Source organism: Neophocaena asiaeorientalis, unplaced genomic scaffold (assembly GCF_003031525.2).
Source record: "Neophocaena asiaeorientalis asiaeorientalis breed wild unplaced genomic scaffold, Neophocaena_asiaeorientalis_V1.1 scaffold7, whole genome shotgun sequence".
Classification (NCBI taxonomy): Eukaryota; Metazoa; Chordata; class Mammalia; order Artiodactyla; family Phocoenidae; genus Neophocaena; species Neophocaena asiaeorientalis.
This window is the reverse complement of record NW_020185337.1, coordinates 2,347,483-2,366,323: the sequence shown is the minus strand read 5'-3', so window position 1 is coordinate 2,366,323 and position 18,841 is coordinate 2,347,483. Positions and strand designations below refer to the sequence as shown.

The following is an 18,841-nucleotide window of genomic DNA, read 5'->3' as shown; positions in this document are numbered from 1 at the left end:
GAGACCCACGGCCTCTCCAGGGACAGGCCCCTCCTCATCTCCTCTTTTCCCTCCCTCTCTCTCCTGCCTCTTTCCTCCCCCCCCCCCCCCCCCACACACACTTTTCGCGACTAGAAACAATTCCATTAAATGTGAATCCGGAGAAAGCGAGGATTGGAGAGCGAGCGAACGAGCAAGTCACTGAGCCCAAGTCCGGTGAGAATGTGAAACGATTTCTCAAGGGAAAGAAAAACAAAAGAAGGGATTTGTCAAGTTGTAGCAAAGTTGTCCCTTTCGACCCCACCCCACCCGGAAAAGGCACCTCGGCCTCTTCAGAGGAAGTCTGGAGCCGGCTGTTTGCAGGAAGGCAGACGAGACAGCCTTTTAGAAGGCTTCCAGAATGAGCAAGTAAGATTTGTTTTTATTCCTAAAGACATCACCCTTGTTCCAAGTTTAAAAGTACACTTTGCAGCTATTTTTCAGAAATAGAAATTGATTCAGGACTGAAACTTTAAGCTAGAGTTGATGCTTAATGTGATAGAGACATCTCTAAAGTATTTTGAATTAAAAAAAAAAAGATGGCAGACTTTCTGCATTTACACTGTATATTATATATATATTTTTACTGTGGTTCTTACCCCCTTCTTCCTTCTCTGAAGTGTTAATGCTTAAGGAAGGAGTTGCGCCTGCTGTGTTCACTGATCTTGAAAGCTGTTATTAGATCATTGCTGAACAGCCCTCTGTAAATTATTAATTTATCTCCCTAGCAACTTAATTTGTGCACATTCTGATTAATTAAACTTATTTACTCTTAAAAACGGGAGAACGTATGGCTAGTGAACTTAAACATTTTTTTATTTGATGAGTTTACTGAATTTTTACAGCTTTCCTCTTATACTACGTTCCTTTTGGCCCATTTGTATATTCTCACTTTGAATGAAGATTGCTTTTTCTTTGTTTTTACTGGTAGTGTTCTGATTTGTGAGTCGACACTCAGTAATGGATGTCTTAATCGTGTAGACCTGATTCACTGTCCAAAGTATTGTTTACTTCGTTACATATTTAATGGGGATTCCCACATTGTCCCTGCTACACAGGCACTCTCTCACTCACTCATAGACACACACACACACACACACACACACACACACACACCTCTAATGGAAGAGAAGAAGTCAAGCAGTTGGAACCATGACTATGATGCATCATTTTCTAGCTTTAGGTGCATTTGTCACTTGGTGTTTGCCCTTCCAGATTCTAAGATTTCACCAAGGTATTTCAGTCTTCTAGTTTTCAATTGCTCTGTTGACTACATTTTAACATTTACAAGAATCCTTCCGTTTTTCCTTTTGGAGGTTTGTTTGTAGGAAAACAAATTTGAACTATAAGAAAGACAGTGCACTGCTTGTAAATTCACATTGTTTGGTAGAATTCTTTTGAAACAACAACAAAAATTAGGTACATGATGACTGGTACCTTACCTACTGTAAATACTTCATTCAAAATGATGCACATACAGATATATTCTTACAAATTTTGCTGTATTGCTGTTCCATTTAAGGCTCTCTGAAGTCTTGAGTTCTGTATATGACCTGGTTTCTTGTTTTTGTTAATAGATGGTTTATTTACTATGGTAATGTATTAAGTTATTTTTGGTGTTGTTTGATTGTCTTTCATTGAAGAGATGATTTTAATGTTTTATTGGCAAAGTATGCTGCTTTTTTTCATTAAAATATGCTATTGAAATTAAATGGCTTTTAAAATGTGATGTTGTTTTAAATCATTTACATGGGAATTATTTTGATGGGGGAATTTTTTAAAAGAAGAAACACATTTTAACGTTTTATCATGCAGTGGTTGTTGCCAAAGTCTGGCTTGGATTTAGTAGAGGCTGCTTCTCTAGGAAAGTATAAAAGAACAGGGTCTATAATAGCCTTCTCATAGCCAGAGCTCATCTCACAGGGTGCTTTGCTTTTCTGCCCAGATGAGGTCACAACATTTGGCTCCAAATACCTCTCTTGAAGTTATTTCTCCAGATCAGCAAAATTCTGCGAAGAGCATCTCTGTGAGCAGAGGTATTGCATGGGTAAAAGAAAGGAACTCAGTTCAGTTTTCAGCAGCACTGGGAGACTGGGTGTGGCAAGTGTCAAGGCCTGGTTGGTGGAGTAGGACACCCTGGCTGAGACCTAGGGGATGGCCCACCAGAGTTCTCAGTTCAGTCACCACTCCTGGAGAGCAGTGCCCCACAGCCAGAGCACAAAGCACCTAGGTTACTGGGATATGAAGTAAAGCATCTCTCTCTCGCCCTCTCTCTCTCTCTCCCTCTATTGCCATGACCTTTAAGGAAACTCACATTCTGCAAGAGGCAGAGTGGGGGCTGAGGAAGAAATCCTGGGTGGTTAGAGGGAGCAAAATTTTGCCCCCTTTCTATGACTCATCCAGACACCAGAGTTGGTGGAAGTCTGTCTACTGGTGGTTTGACACAAAGAAATTTTGCCTATTTGATACACTGACTTTTCTTTTTCTGATCCTAGTTTTAAAAAAACCTCCTCACAAATTTTAATAATTTTCAGACTTCCTACAATATTTGGGCAACATGTTAAGTTTTCAAAGTTTTTTTTTCAGGAAAGCTCTGGTTTAGATATTTACATTATTAATGATGAAAGCATCATATTAATTATAGGTACAACAAGAGAGAGGAATCAGGCCATCCTCCATGGGTAATTCTGCTAACCAGAGCTGTTACCTCTCTAATATGGAACTGTCTTGGATTATTTCTTATTTTGAGGATGAGGTAAGGAAACATCCCCATGAGTCAATGAAAATTGTTATAGTGGCTCAAGTTGGAATGAAATGTTATTGGAAAATTGATTATGACTTTCAGATGTAACAAAAAGAGTTCTGAAAGTTGGATGGATAATGGGTGGAGGGACTTCTTTCCCTATAACTGAATAAAAGGCACCTGAAAGAACAAAATCCATATGTCCCTTTAGAAATAATGAGATACATTGCATAGATATCTAAGGAAATATAGAAAGTTGTGGAGATTTAAAAGAAAGAATTGTAATTTCATATATAGTGATATTGATAGTTTAATTTTATTTCTGTGTTGTGAAGGTTGAATGTCCTTTCTTCCACTTTACCCCCCACTATTAGATTTCAGTTTTCCTGAAAGTCTTTTCAAACAGCCAGTCTCCAATCTCACTGTACTAGGTACTGGTTTCAGCACCACGGATAGTAACCACATGACTCAGTCTCGCTCCAACACGTTTAACCATACAGTTCTAGCCAGTTAGAGAACTTTCTGCTTGCTTACTTTTTCTGGAGAGCGGAAAATGAATTAAATGGCTTGAATGTATAGCAAACCAGACTTTCTGATCTAGAATAAAAATTGTCTTCAGTAAATAACACCTCCTCCTTCCCATATGTTGCTGTTAACTAAGCGTCCAGGAAATGTGTTAGGAGGAAGGGGAGTCAGTTAGGGGAAAGACAGGTGTGCTTGTGTTTTCTTTCTACAAATATAACATCTTTAAACGAAGAGAGAAATACTGTAAAAGTGGTAGAAATTAAGAAATATAATGGATAGAAATAAAATAGGTGTTCTTTTTAGTGCATTTTGAAATATGTGATAGCTTGCATGTATGCATGTTTGTCCTAGATTTTTGTGAGGAACGTGACAGGAAAGCAACTATCCATTTACTTCAACAGTTGGTAGTGAAGACCTATATTTCCCCCTTCATTCATCAACTGTTCTTTGTCTCCTGTGTTCCTGGACTTCTACAACTATCACATTTTAAGTTCATCTTCTTGATGTTATCACAAGGGTAAAAAAAAATTTCCTGCCTACAAAACGGAAATTATATCCATTATTTAAGCCTGCTTAAATGTGTTTGTTTTATGAGAAAAGCAGAATTTTAAAAAGAAATATATTCTGAAAGTTTTTAAGTGAATGATAGTTGCAGAGATATACCAAAACAAAGAGATTTGAAGAGGATTGGTCTTAAGGAAGAAATGAAAGGTAAGACTAGAAGGGTCTGTTTATAAATTGTTGAGAAATATCCATTTGGTATTGGCTTTCAAAATACTCAGATAGATAAATAGCAAATTGTTTCTGAAGACCCTTGTCATATCAATCAAATCCATTGGCATTTATGACTCCTTTCCTAATTTTTTCCCCTAAAGGTCCACAATGACTATTTTATCAGAAAAAGGTATTTTACGAATTGACTTAGCTGCATACCTAATCTTCCTCAATATGACGTTTCAGAATTATGTAGTTTATTTTCTTTTAACTTCTTTAAAAGCAAATGATCCAAATGATTCAATGGGTAATCATTTAAGTCTAAAATGGAATGGAATAGTGACTAATAGCAAAGATCATTGCGGCCTGGTTGATAGCTAAGTACTCTCTACACCAATTGGATAATACTATTATCTGCAATTTTTTTTTGAAATTTGACATTAAATCAGTTGGTCTGTTCTTTATAGATTAAGTTTCATTGATACACAGCTTGGGGAAAAATAATGGAAATATGAAAAAGCAAATGAAATAACTGGGCTTTACATTCAATGTAACACTCTCCTATCTTCTATAAAATGTATCGAAAAAATAAATAACATTATGTAACTTAAGTCTTTTTTACTATCAAGAACAGATTCTGGGACCTCTTTTTGCCAAGAGAATTGGAATTTGGGGGGTAAAATGTTTTCTTTTAAACTTTAAATGAATCAATTCATTTTGATCTATCTGTTGGGGAAGCTCTTGAGGAGATGGTGGAAAAGGGATTAAAAGATTCACTTGATCTTAAAAGGCCATAACAGTAAGTTTAGAAATTCATCCTTTCAATTGTTTGGCAACAACAATTTATATTTCTAGGTAAATGGTCCACATTAGAACTCAAAACTACACTTTATTTTTCAGTTAGCCTTGGAGGGAGGGGCTGCAACAGAAGGAAAAAAGAAGTTGGATTGGTGTCCTGATAGGACGAAAAGGAAGACAAAGGTTCCCGGATAGTTATGATGATAGAAATATTCCTGAAGTCTGCATTTGTCAGGAGACAGATTTATGACAATGTGAAAAAAAAATCACTAAAATTTCTCTGCTTTTCTCCTTTAAAGGAGCCATTCCCTGTCCTGAAAGGCTATTATGAGTGAATTAATAAATTACACAGCGAATTATTAAATCCAGATAATTACAAGGAATAAGTAAGTAATCATTAGTTATCTCAGCTAATTACTGTGGGTCACAGCCAGCCGGAATGTGAAATCCTCCTCGGGAATTGAAATTAAGTTTGCACAGTGAGTCTCTCTGCTTGACATCCCCAGTCTGTAGGCACATGGCAGCTCCCTTGTGAGCCAGTCTTTCTATTTAACTTGGAGAGAATAGAAATAAAATTAAGTGGCGATGTGATAATAGGAAGCTGCTCAGAAAGCAAACTGTGGGTTTTATTCTACTTGGAGATGAAACGCTTTATTTACACCAGTTTCCATTTTTTTTGAAGTACCCTTGTTGAGACAGGCTTCCTGAATACTCACACTTACACACACACAGAGGCATCTGGTGTGACAGTCCGATTAGTAGCATATGAAGAAGGCTCAAGAAGAACAAACGTTTTGAGGTGTCTGTGTGTTTGTGCGTGTGTGCACGTGTGTGTGTGTTTGGGGGCAGCAGTGAGAAAGAAAGAAAGAAAATGAAAATATTACTCTTTGCTTTCATCCCACACAGTGGAAAGGCTGTCGAAAAGTGCAGCCTCGTCTAATAATCTGTTTGTTTTGTTTGGGTAACAATATGCTTTCATCTTGCTACAGGAAGAACCAGCTTAGTGCAAATGTTGTCTCTCGTTGATCTTTGCCAGATGCTTCAGGAACTGATGTCACCTTTTTTCTTTTTTCCCCCCCGTATAGCATCACTTTCTGAAACTAGTCTCCACTACCCTTTTTTCCCTCCACTCCAACCCCACCCCTAGGCCTTCTCAAAGGGCAGAGAAGACAGTCAAGCCTGGTGCCTGCTGGAAAGTGGAAAACGTACCTGTGTGATAAAGTGTGTGTATCACAGGGCTGGGAAAGACTGGACATATGAAGAAAACTATTGTTAATATATTAAAATGAGGGGGGAAATCTAAGAGCTTTTTTTTTTTATCAATTGCAATTAGATGGACAGTCTTTCCACTCATTCCCTGCTCTAGTCTGGGATGATAATAAAAATTTAATGAAGCCTGGGACGAGCAGAGAGCTCTGTCTAGGGACTGTGGAATAGAATATTTTAACTGTACATTTATACCAACTGTCTGGCTTCAAAGACGTGACTGCTTTTAATCTCGAATTAGAAAACCACAGACTTGAAATTAAATATTAGATACCCTCGGATCCCCTTCCTTTCTGAAATATTGTCACGACTCTGTTTTCCTCCATTGGCCTATAACACACATATCTTAGGTCTCCAATTACATTTCCGTGAATAATAGATGGCTTTGATAGGGTGCAGAATTCTGGTGCTTTTGTTGTTGTTGTTGTTTTTTAATAGAGTTAATGCAATATTAATTGGCTGTAGACGTTATAAGAATGCACAGCCCCCTTTTCAGGAACAAATCGATGAGATAGGGATGTGAGAGAGAGAGGGAAGGCGAAGGCTTTCCCCAGCCTAGGTCACTTCTTTGTGGAGGGGACCTTCTTAGAGCTTTGGGTAAGTGAAGGGGCGCCTTGAGTTCCACGACCCTGGCTGCTCGGGCTCGGCAGCCTGGAGCGAGGACCTACCGGTGAGGGCAGAGGTAGCGAAAGGGAACTGTGCGTGTGAGAACCAGGGCACGGGAACAGTGATCACCGACCGAGAGACTTTCCTCTCGTGATTGCCTGACCGGCTCTGGCGGTGCAGAGGAATCAAGATCTTTGCACCCACCAGCTGGCTTACCATCACTTACACCCGCCGGCCTTGGGTTGCCTGCCAGCCCCAATTCCCCTCTCCTCCAGTTCGGGGTGCACGTTGATGAGAAACTGATTGGGACGGGGTGACTGTTACAGTCCACAGCTTTAGGGGGTGGGGAGCAGAGCCGCCCTCTGCGCCGGACGAGCTTGCCCTGGCCCCGCGTGGCCCCTAGAGCCTGCGGGAAGCAGGCGCCTTGCCGGGCGCGCAGCCAGGAGCCTGCGAGAACGAGAGGCCCGGGCGCCTCGCCCCCTTGCATTTTACTAATCACTTCTATTTAAATTCTAGCGCGGTCCGCCGCTCTCTCTCCGGGAAAGCTCTGGAGAACTGGACCCATCAATTATTCTGAAAAAATCCCAGACTACGTGAGGCTTCCAGCCTGCGGGAGGGAGGCGGCGGGAGGTGGTGGAGAACCTAGCCCCTACCCCTCTCCCCTCCTCTCCGCCCTCCCCAGCGCGGAGCCCTCGGTGTACACTTAACTTCAGGTTCGGGGCCCAAGGGAGTGCTTGCGCCTTCTGAGCGTTTGAGCTTTGTGGGCCGGGAGGAGAGGTGGTGGGATGAGGCTGGCACCTGGACTCGCTTTTCCTTCCACCCGCGTGGGAAGGTTTCAGTCCTGTGCAGCCGGATCAGATGGGTCACTGTTTCCCGGGCTGCTACCCCCTTCAGCACCGACCCCGCCGCTCACTTTCTGCCGGGTCCCTAATGCGGGCCGAGGGGTGGAGGGCTGCTGGGCGCGGAGCAGTCTCTGCTCAGCCTTCTTTTACTCCACAGCTCTGCAAGGCTGAGACCTTGGGGACATTCTACTTCAGAAGCTTTTTCGGAACCTCGATTTAAAGTTCTCTAGCACTCACCCCTGCTCTCCCAGCGATTCAGGCTCCAGGATGCCCCGAGGCCGAGCAGCTAGCCGAGCGCGCAGCTGGACGCGCAAAAGGAACGCATTCGCTCTAAAGCAGGCAGGCGGGTGAGCCTGGCTAGTAATTACTGCCCCCGCCCAGCCTCACCACCCCCCGCCCCAGCACTGGGTCTGCAGCCATTACTCCAGCTGTCACTCGGAGGAAAGCAAGAGCCCTCCCCCATCCCCAGACTTTGCAGTAGCCAACGGAAGGTTGCGCCCCCTAACCCTCCCCTAGGGTCTGAGTCGTGGTTCTTCAAATTTTGTTATAATTTTTCATAAACACATTAGTTCCTCTTTCCCCATAACCCTCCCATCTTCTGGACCTTGGGAGCACATTCAAAGTCTTATGTGTGTCTATTGGTGAGTTTTTTGTTGTCGTTGTTGTTCTTGTTTTTGATGGGCGGGTTCTCTTTTAGCTTCCAGGTTTCCCTAAATAATTTGAGGCTACAAGAAAATGAGGAGTATGCGTCCAATATTTTTGAGAGAAGCCAGCTGGCTTCTGGAATACTTGTAAGATGCCAAAGTCGTCCCGTTAATCGGTAGGATTTGGTTTAAAACAATCAAACAAGTAATCGATGGGTTTGTAAGTGATTGGAAGACATAAATCAACACCCTCTGCACGAGTGGCTGGGACAGTGACTGCATTTTCAGAAGGCCTGTGTGACTCAGAGGTTGGTGCACTCACCAGGAGATGGAGGGTTAATACACACAGGGCCAGACAGTCCGACTTTCCCAGTGGGCCCCCAGGGCTTTGCTAAATGGCAGTCTGCCTCTTTGTGCGTTTTGGTTAAAAGGGGTGGAGGCTCCCTGATTTCTAGGGACAGAGTAGGCCCTTGGCTTGGGGAGTTATTGGCCTGGCTGTGTAAGGTGTTGGAGGTGAAGGTGGCAGAAGGCGGTCATCCTGTTGTGTGGGGGGCAGTCACCTTATGCTCCAAATTCAACAGCAGTCCGGGGCCCATATAGGTAAGGGAAGATTTCACAGGAAGGCCCCCGACCCTTGCCCGGAATAGTCATCTTTTCTGCTCCAATCCTAGGTGAAATCACTTTGCAGCGCGGGGGAGGCACACACCGAGCCTCCGCAGGCTTGGCCTGAAGCCACAGACTGGAAGAGAAGTGGAGATCCCCTACTGCAACGCAGGCATTTTCCTCACTGCTTGTCATCCAGTAACACACATGTAGCTGGACATTCACACACCAACACACAGTTTCACTCAGAGCCATTCCCTGGGGCCCGCATGCCTTGGTGAAACTTTTCAAACTCACTCAAAATCTCTCCTTCTTTGTCTATCCAAGACACGCGATTCACCTGGGAAGATGCTCCAGACTCCGTGCGTGCCTCTTCTTGGTGCACCGACAGGCTCTGACCTTCTGTTTGCCACAGGTGTACTTCCTACCCATCCTGCCTTTACACGGAGCTCAAACATGGTGTCTTTGGGGCAGCTCCTCTGGCTCCGAGAGGGAAGCAGTCTGTGACTCCCCGGATGGGCGTGAGGACAGGGCCTGTGTCTGGGCTCAGCGGGGGTGAGGAACCAAAATTAGATCGAGGGTTCCCTGAGAAATCAGGATTCAGTGCTTCGGGCTCTGGGCTCTCCCGGACTTCAGCGTGGCTTGCGGAGAGCGTGGCCTGGCTCACCGGTTGTAAGTGTCATTTTGGCACCATCTTCGAGGTTCTAATTAACAATGCCACTCACGTCTTCACCTGGAGCCAGAATGAGGGTAACCGCTTTCTCCTCTTTCTCCAGAGTCTTTGGTCTTTGGGGTGGGATTAGGGGTGGGTGGTGAGTGGGGAAGAGTACCCAGACCCTGGATGCCCAGCTAGGATTTCTGATTCCTTTTGAGAGGAAAGTCGTTTCTGAGGACGTCCCTAAATTAAGTCTCTAACTTCCGCGAAATGGTCCTAAATGGGTTAGATAAGAATCGGTTGGCAACTTGCACTTTTGTTTCATCAACTTTTCACTTTGGAGCCCTGAGAGCTTTTAATTACAGTATTGTCAGAGGGGGCCTATTCTTCCATTTCCTAAATCATTTCATTGATTTCTTTCCCCCTCATGCTGCTTTCTTTTTCAGTAAGACTTAGTTTTATCCCCCCTGGGATTCACTCAGAGTTTGGAAGGTGAACAAAGAAAAAGAGGGAGTATGGGGGGAGATGGGTGGTTAATAGGAGATGATCTCTACTTTTCCCGGGGGAGAGGAAGACATGCAGAGTGAACACATCTGCTGTCTCCCTATCTTAGATAGTGTAGATGCCCAAAAGAGAAAAGAGAGCTATAATCAAATAGAAAGGGCACATCACAGGGAGCCAGAGCAGCCCCATTTGGTCAGGTATCCTCTATGTGTCCCCAGGAGGAGTGGAAGTGCCCGCATAGCTGGGAATTAATCTTGAGAATATGAGTTCATTCACCGTAAATAAAATCACAAAATTCCCTAAAGGTGACATGATTTATCCACTCTGGGCAGGAGGAAAAAGTGGAAGAAGAAGCAAATCCAGCTCTCTAAGCTGTAATGTGTCAAACATCGCTTGGCATTCTGAAAAGCTCAGCCACTTTTCCCTCTCCCAACCCAGTGAGATCAGAATTCTGCAGTTTTGTGATTAATTTTGCTATTCACATAATTCTAAGTTTTATTTTTCCAAGTTAGTTTTTACCATCCAATTCTGCCATCACACAGAGCATCCAACAGCCAGTGGAAAACAGAGGGGAGCTGGATGTTGCTGTCAGACGAAATGAAAGCTGAGTCTGCTTTTTCTATTTGCTCCCATTGCTGCAGAATCTTAACACTGGTGGGTAGGAGAAATGTCCAGATGTTTCCCGCATGTCCTGTTAGCCCTAGAAGTGTGTGTGTGATTGGGGAGGAGGGTTAGAGGGAAGAGTAGACAGATTAATGGAAGATGAGAGCAATCGTATTTATTGTACCCCAATTTAAAACTACTTCATAACTCAGTAATGATGGTAAGAAGCATCCTTACTCTCCACCATTTAACTCCTGGCTATTAGGTATCAGTTACTGCAAGATAAAATGATTTAATCAGTCTAGGAGAAATCTCTTTAATGCTCAACCCCTCACCCTTCCATTTTCCCCTCCCCTGTGCTCTTCTCATTACTCTTAGCTCTCAGATGGCTTGGATGAGGAAATCTTAGAAGCTGGTGTCACTGGTAGAAATAGCTCCCTTATTGAGGCAGGATTTCTGTATTAACTTTAACACTGCCCACGAATTGCTTATGAAAAACCGACCCCTCCCCCCAAATCCATATTTATATTGTGTGTGTAAGGCAGAGAAAACTGCCCTGAGATGCAGTAATGCTTGAATTTCCTGCAGCAGAAAGGCTGAGGTTTTGTTTGTTTGTAATTCATAATAAACAGGTCATTGACAAGCTAGAGTTTGCTGGGTTTTCAGGTTATGCAAATTCACTCTTAAGCAAACTCTTTCCCCTTGTTCAGGAAAGGATGTTATCTCTGAAACTGCAGGCAGAAATAGCTCTAAGCAATCCCAGCGTTAAACATGGCAATCACCCCAGCTGATGCCAAGTAGACGTGATAAAGCAGAAACTGGACACAGGTAACACAGTCTTAGGGTAACTCCTCTTCCAAGCTTCCCATGAGCCACCAGAGCAGGAATAGGCTGGAAGGAAATCAACTTGAAGAATCAGTCCCCAAACCCTTTTATGCACTCTGATGGCTTGAGACTTAACTCTTAAAATGTGGAAAGCACAGAAGGAAAAAAAAAAAAAGAAAGAAAGAAAGAAAGAAAAAGCAAAGCTATGGATGTCTCCTCCACTTTAAATTAGGTAGGTATTAGAGTTCCTCCAGTCTTTCCTTTCTGAACTCCTGCTCTCACATTCTTTTCCACTCCCCTTCTTCCCGCCTCACCATTACTGTCATCATTTTCCCCCTTCTCGCCCTCCTCACTTTCCTCTCCCAATCCCTTCCTCTTCGCAGCACTGTCTTAGAGAACCTGAATTGTGTGCAAAGCTAGGAATGAGAGCTCAAGCAACTTCACAGTGAAAGGATTCTAAAAATTGATCAATAGAGCGTAGATCTCAGTAAAGTTGACGGTGTCTTTGAAGATGATGCAGGGATGTGTGTTTAGGGAGCATATAACGCAGATTTGGGTCCCAGTGAAGGAGAAAGTTGTGGCTGTTCTGGGTATCTCGGTGGGTGTGAGGTGCAGGTCTAGGGAGATGAGCCTGGATGCTCTTTTGTGAACCTCTTTAACCATGTGGAGGAGATGCCAAGGACGTCTTTTACTCTTTCGGTTGAGGAAGAAGCACACATTGACTCTAGAAGCTATCATATTTACTACCTAAACACATTGACTTTTAGATGGAAATGCCATCAGTTGTCTCTGCCCAGTTCTGTTGCAGATCTATTAATCATATCCACAAGGATTGCCAAAATGGCAGGGCTCTCTTTGCTTTTCAGTTTATACAGAACAGAATCATTTACATAAAGTCCTTAAGGCAAATAACTGTTGGGGCTCTAATTTATATCTGATCGAAAATTAGCCGTCATTATGCGCTCCATTAGCAGCGTCTTTAATGTGCTTCTAAGCACCATTTGTCAAGCGGCTTGTTAATATCTTTCAAGTCTTTAAAGTTGAGAGCTCATTAAAGAGTGCGCTCTGTTATTGATGTAATTTAGATGAGTTTGGAAGAGCAAGTACACCATGCCTTGAATGGGCAACCTCCAGAAGCCGGGGCAAGGGGGCATATGGTGGCCAAGTTCGCTATTAATGATTTCCCAGAAGCCTTCATGCTTCCTTGATGGAAGATTTCTGGATCCTGTAAAGGTGTTTTTGAAGCCCCACCCCCCACCCCCCCGCTCCTTGACCTAGGTGTAAGTCATTCATTTCTCTGGGAAGGAGTATGTTTGTCTTCAATGTTTCTTTTCTTTTTTTTTTTTTCTCATTATTCACTGAACCTTATGAGGTTTGGGATGGGGATTATGAAAAAAATGGGCTCTAATCTAAAATCCTTTATAAGAGAATTTGCCAATTTTCTTTTCTTTTTTTTCTTCATACCTCCATCCCTCACTTAGTGCCTAGTTGTTTATAAATATCCATTAAGAAAACCATAGGCCTAAAGACAGAGCTACTGCCCCTGAACCTATTTTGACGGAGGTATAGTAAACCCTCTTAATTATGTACATATTATTACATTATCTATCAACCACACCATCAGAAGAGCATAGAGGCCAATAAATTACCTCAGTTATTTATCTGAAAATCTATATATTTTGTCATTTTTTTTCTGGAGGAGATTATGTTAGTGTAACACAATAAAGAAAAACATCAGTACAGCCAGAAAATTGCAAGTGAGTGCAACGATAATTCCACTAGAAGGAATAAATAAGAGAAAGCTGCCTTTTGTCCCGAATTTTCTGGTAGGTTAGATCAGCCTCTTTTGGATTCAAGTACTGAGTGTATCTGTGAACCTCGCTATCAGGGGTTTGTAAGATGTTTCACCCCAGTCTAAATCTCACGTTAAAAGAAAAGCATTCCAACCACCATGATTTTTTAACCCCACTTCTTATCACTACTCTAAATTCACTTCCCCTCCTGAGACCTTCTGGGAACTCAGAGATGAATGCAAGATAATGAAAGACATTAGGCATTTTATTCTCTCCTCCAAATTTCCAAGATTCTTTCAGCCTTAGCTTGTGTGTGAAGATAGCTCTACTTTTATCAGATTAAGTAAAAAATAAAACCAAGAGTTTAGGAACTGGACTCAGATGGGGTTGGTTCAAATACCTCAAAGTCTTTTTAGAGAAGACCCATCTCCCCCCTTTACCTCCTCTTCCAAGAATAATCTTGTTTTCATCATTTGTTAAACAGTTTATTCTTACACTCCACACCTTAAAAGAGTTCATCGCATACACACGGAGAAAGAGAAGGGAGAAAGGTATAATAGGATCAATCTAAGGACATATTGAGGTCATATAACAGCACAAATATTCTCAAGTGCTCTGTGTAATGTGCAGTGGGGATTTTGGGCAGTTTTATTGTGTGGTAGGATCCTCATCTCCGTTGTTTTTTACAGGATTCCTTCAGGCTAAAGTAATAAAGCGAGTAATTAGAATGCTAAAGACAGATGTAAATAACAGGAATGAGACAGCGGTGACAGATGAGCGGCTGGGTCAGGAAAGAGCCCAGTTGGTGTAAATGACACCGCTTCCTCGCTCCCGATCCCCTCCCCCACCCCATTCCCTTTTTCTCTTTCGGCCTCGCTGTCCTCCCAGCCGTGGCCTTAGGCGACCGACCGGGGACACACCGGTCAAATTGCACTCGGGAGGCGCAGCGCGGCTGCCGGGTTACGGCCGCGCGGGGGGCGTCTCGCGCCTCGGGAGCCACAGGCTCACCCACCGATCGGCCGCGAGGCGGGCGCCAGTCGGGTACCAGGGCCTTCCCAGGGTCCCTCCCTGGCCGCCAGGACTGGCAGGTCGCCGCAGCCCCAGGTCGCGCAGCCCGCGCCTCCCTGCAGCGCCCCCGCCTGCGCCCAGCCGGGGACCTCGGGCGCGGTGGGTGAGCGCCGCAGCCGCTTCGTTCCTCCCATCGGGCCGGCTGCCCTCGGGCCTTTGTCGCCTTTTCTCCCAAACCTGAGCGAAGAGGCCCGGGAGGTGCCTTCACCGCCCACTTTGGCGGAGGAAGCCAGGCCCGCCCAGGCGTCTAGCTGGCCATAAGGCTGCGGCCCGATACCCTGGAAGCGGCCCAACTGCGCGCCGGGGTCTCCAAGGCCATTTTCCTCCGGTGACTCCCACCCTGGAAGTGCATTATAGGGCTTCCTTGGATTCCCAAGGCCACCCCTGGCAGAAGCCAACCCTTCCTGATGTAAATGTACAAATTACCCCACGAAGAACCGGAGAAAAGCAACTCACCTTGCCTTTTGATTAAGAGGATGTAGCAGCAGTTTGCCTTTCCCACCCCTGACCTGTCAACAGCGAGACGTGTAGGAGAGCAAATACAGTAATTAGTAAGTGAATGCATTTCATTCCTTCGCAATAATTTAAATAGACCGAAGCAGCCTGGTCCCAGCTTGTTATATGGAAGTTTAAAAATGTAAATCCTACTTAACCACTGTCTTTGGCGTTAAAGAAGGAAGAATAATCAGATCTCATCCAAATCTCATTAACAGGTCGTTTAACCACTAAAACCTCACAGATAACTTTCGGGATCTGCTTTACAGAAAGACCTCTTATTCATTCTTAGAGGAGGCTTAGCCCTAAAATTAGGGCCTATGCGGGTATGAAGATTCATTTTAAGGAAAATGACAATTCTAGGGACACTGCTGCCCTTTGGAGTGGCATTGGTTACGAGTAGACATAAGTGAGCATTCATCCTCACCTTCTTGTTTAGCTTTAGAGCGTTAAATGCCATCAGTATTCTTCAGATTACACACACACACACACACACACACACATCAAACAAACAAAAAACTCCTGAGTCAGCCAAATTGGCCAGGAGGCATCTCCAATCTCCCTTGGTAATGTTGGTACTGGGGTAGGTTAGCAGGTGCGTATGAAACACAGTGACATATATGTCAGCTGTCCCCTGTTCCTTCCCAGATTGTTGACATTAGTTATGCCTAACAGCAGACTAAGATGACCATTCTTCCAGATTTTTAAAGGAGGCTTGTAAATGGTCGGGCAAAATGAGAAATGTATATTTATTAATTTGGGTTTTAATTTTTAATACCTGATCAATCAATATATTTTCATCATTTGTATCAATAAGTGCAATGGATGCATTTCTGAACCTGATTCCTGCCTGATTCAGACTGATTATTATTTTGTTTTGAGCTAACATTTTATTTTTAAACTACTATCTCTTCCTTAAAAAAGAAAACACTGAGGAATGTCTGTGAACTATTTATGAAGCTGGTGATGATGAGCGCTATCCCTCTTAGGCTCTTAGGTCAAATCTAGAAGGCAAATTTTTGGAGGCTTTTGTTAAGTCTATACTTGATGAAAGTGAGTATTTCAGTTAGGCATGACTAAAGAATGAGAGCTCCTTCCCAGATGAAAAGTTTATCAACATCGGTGGTTATTGATAAGGGATCACCATAAATTTGTGGAAAATTGGTAGCCTGCTTTGCATGATATACATTTTTCTTTCTTTAGTAATAGTAAGTCTGATCAATTTTTTAAAGTCTGACCTTGGAAAACTGAATTGGGTCGAAAACTAATGCTCATGAAGAAACATATGGGACTAATGGATAAATTCCCTCTGTTTATGTGTAGCCACAGGACCTAAAACCTAGGTCTGATCTGAAATCTTGATCTAGTCCTGATAGCCACCTTCACTTATGCTCCGGTGAAGAAGCTTCATACATTCCGACTAAGAATCAGGCTGGTGCTCGAAGGTGGTAGGTTATCATGTAAATATGTGATATAGCCACATTCTGGGTGTGGATTTCTTATTGCTAAGGTAGCTATGCAACTGGAAATGAGGAGAAGCAGAAGGAATGGTGGGAAAGAGCGAGAGGTCATGGGGGCTTGGATCACTTTTGTAAGAGGTGAGAATTACTTTTGGGTTTCCTTTTATTTCATGAAGGACCTTTACTGTGTGCAGGAATATTTTCTGTTATAGAAATTTCCAGTGTTAGGTTGTGACTCATTAGTGGGTAATGAACTTAATTTAGTGGAATTTGACCAGCATAAAGAAAAATTTAAGAGAATGAAATAGCATAGAAACAATCAATTGGATCTCTTTTTGTGAGATGAAGCTTTGTTTCATGAAACTTGTTTTACTTTTATTTATATCTGTATGTTTATATTGTGCCATAGTGTAAAATGTGTATTTTTCAATTTTTTTATTTTTAAAAACTTTGATTGAAGTATAGTTGATTTACAGTGTTAATTTCTACTGAACAGCAAAGTGACTCAGTAAGATGTATTTCTTATTGTGTGTTTTAGTCAAAAACATTTGAAAACCATTGTTGTAGGGTCTACGTCCTGTCCTGCCTTCTCTGAGAACTCTTTCTGGGTTACACCAGCCCCTAATGATTCATCAGTCCCTTTGCCTTTTATCACTTATTTGTGCCACAGATTTGATGCCTTTCTAATGCTTTCTTGTATTAGACTTCTCACGAGTACGTGTCTTTTCTGTGTAATTGAATTTAAACTTCTTCAGAGTGGTGAATGTTAGGCTTCTTTGTATACTTAATTCTTGGTCTCTAAGGTAACACTGTACACATGATGACCCATCATCAAGCAAGTCAGATCTCAGCTCATATGTCATTTTTCAGGGATGCATTTCTCTTCTTTTCTTTTAATTCTGCTATATTTGTTAAATGGCTCTTGAAGTATTTGATTCTCGGTTGAAGGTAGAAGATATCCACATTGGTATAAAGGGAGTAGTTATTTTCAGAAGTCTTTTTATAAATCACTCTTCTTGAGAAGTTCTCCTTTTCGAGATTTATCCAGGTTTTCGAGAAACTGCTCAAAAACTTACAAAAGGAGCTAGACTGGTCTTCTTATAATCTCTGGTTCTATGTTTGATATCAGTTTCAGCCCCATTCTCTTTTTCTTCTTCATTAGTGGAATTAGCATCCAATTCATGGCAAATGGAACTTACGATTGGGACAGTAAATGGATCAAACTGATCCACTTTCTGTAAATCAATAGGCACAGAAATGCAACCTGTTTTAGGATGAACACTAAAAGGGCTCTTCAGTAAATGATTGATTCTTTTGCTAACATTGATATCCAGTTGTGGAAAACGGTACTGGAGCATGATCTCCCACTCAAGCCAGGGTCATTTTTGCTGTTATTCTGATACCTGCTGGCTGCTTTCTTCAAATGCCCCCAACGCTGAAGTGAATTGTGATGCTTTTGGAAGCCTTGTTGAAGTTCATCATGCATTGTTTCAGGAACAAGTGTTAAAATCTTATCCCAGCTTTCTTTATTCTCAAGAATATCTTAATCAACCAAAGCATATTCTATAAAGTATTTTTCATTATGTTTATAGATTTTCTGACAAAAAGGTGAATTTTTGTTACTTAGATGAACTTTCTTTTTAACGTCCTGACCACCCTTTACAAGATTCAAATATTCAAATATCCCAGAACGTACTGCAGAGGACAGTTTTCTAACTGATTCATCACAGACCCAAAAATGGACATCTCTCCTTCCAGAATATACCCAGAGATGATGTTTAAATCCAAAGTCCTCCTTCAATGCTCGGTTGATGATGTGTATGGCCATCGTCATGAGGGTCCAGCACTTAGAACACATGTCTGCACAACTACAATGTCTCCTCACATCGTCATAGTCTGTCATGTCAATGTCAAATACCAATTCTTTTTCCTGAGCCCGGAAAGCTCCCAGATGCATTGTATTGTGTTGATTTGGTCTGTGGGACTCTATACTAAGCCTATATCAATCTTGTATGGAGTCATTTTCTGCACCTCCTTTGCCAGATCACTCTGGTTGTTGAAGGATTGGTAATGAATGTAAATATCACCTTTCAATGTGAATGAAAACTCACGATGTTGAAAGTAATTCTTTACCACCCTGCCATAGTTGAGCCAGTGATAGTACTGGGCTTAGGGAAAGAGCTTCTGGTAATAAAGTTTAAGCAGCTCGGGCAGCTGGGTGAGGTAAAACGCCTTCATGGAGCGTGGAACTCAACTCAGGGAGGGATGCATTTCTTAAACCTGTTCCCTGCCTCTGCTCTAAGCTAGATCATGTCCCTATCACTGGCTCTCATAGCACTTTATTTATTTCTTTTTCATTTCATTTATTTAACATCTTTATTGGAGTATAATTGCTTTACAATGGTGTGTAAGTTTCTGCTTTATTCTCCTGGCACTTTGTAATGCCTTCGTAACAAGTACTGGAGTTTGAATATAAGTATTTGAGTGACTAGGTAAACTGTTTCCTCCACGAAAGAGTCAACTTCCTCAAAGTGGACAAGATCTGTCGAGCTCACTTGTACCGAGCACAGTACTTGGCACGTGATGGGCACTCAATAAATATTTGTTGACTGACTGATTGATTGACAGGCTAAATGACTTAAAGAATGACCAGTAGTTCTGGCAGAGGCAGTAGGCCCA

General features: G+C 42.6%; 1 pseudogene; it reads right to left on the bottom strand.

Moving 5' to 3' along the window:
* Positions 1-17,150: 17,150 nt before the first annotated feature.
* LOC112393834 (DNA primase small subunit pseudogene) lies at positions 17,151-18,400 on the bottom strand (annotated as a pseudogene).
* Between the last annotated feature and the right edge of the window lie 441 nt (positions 18,401-18,841).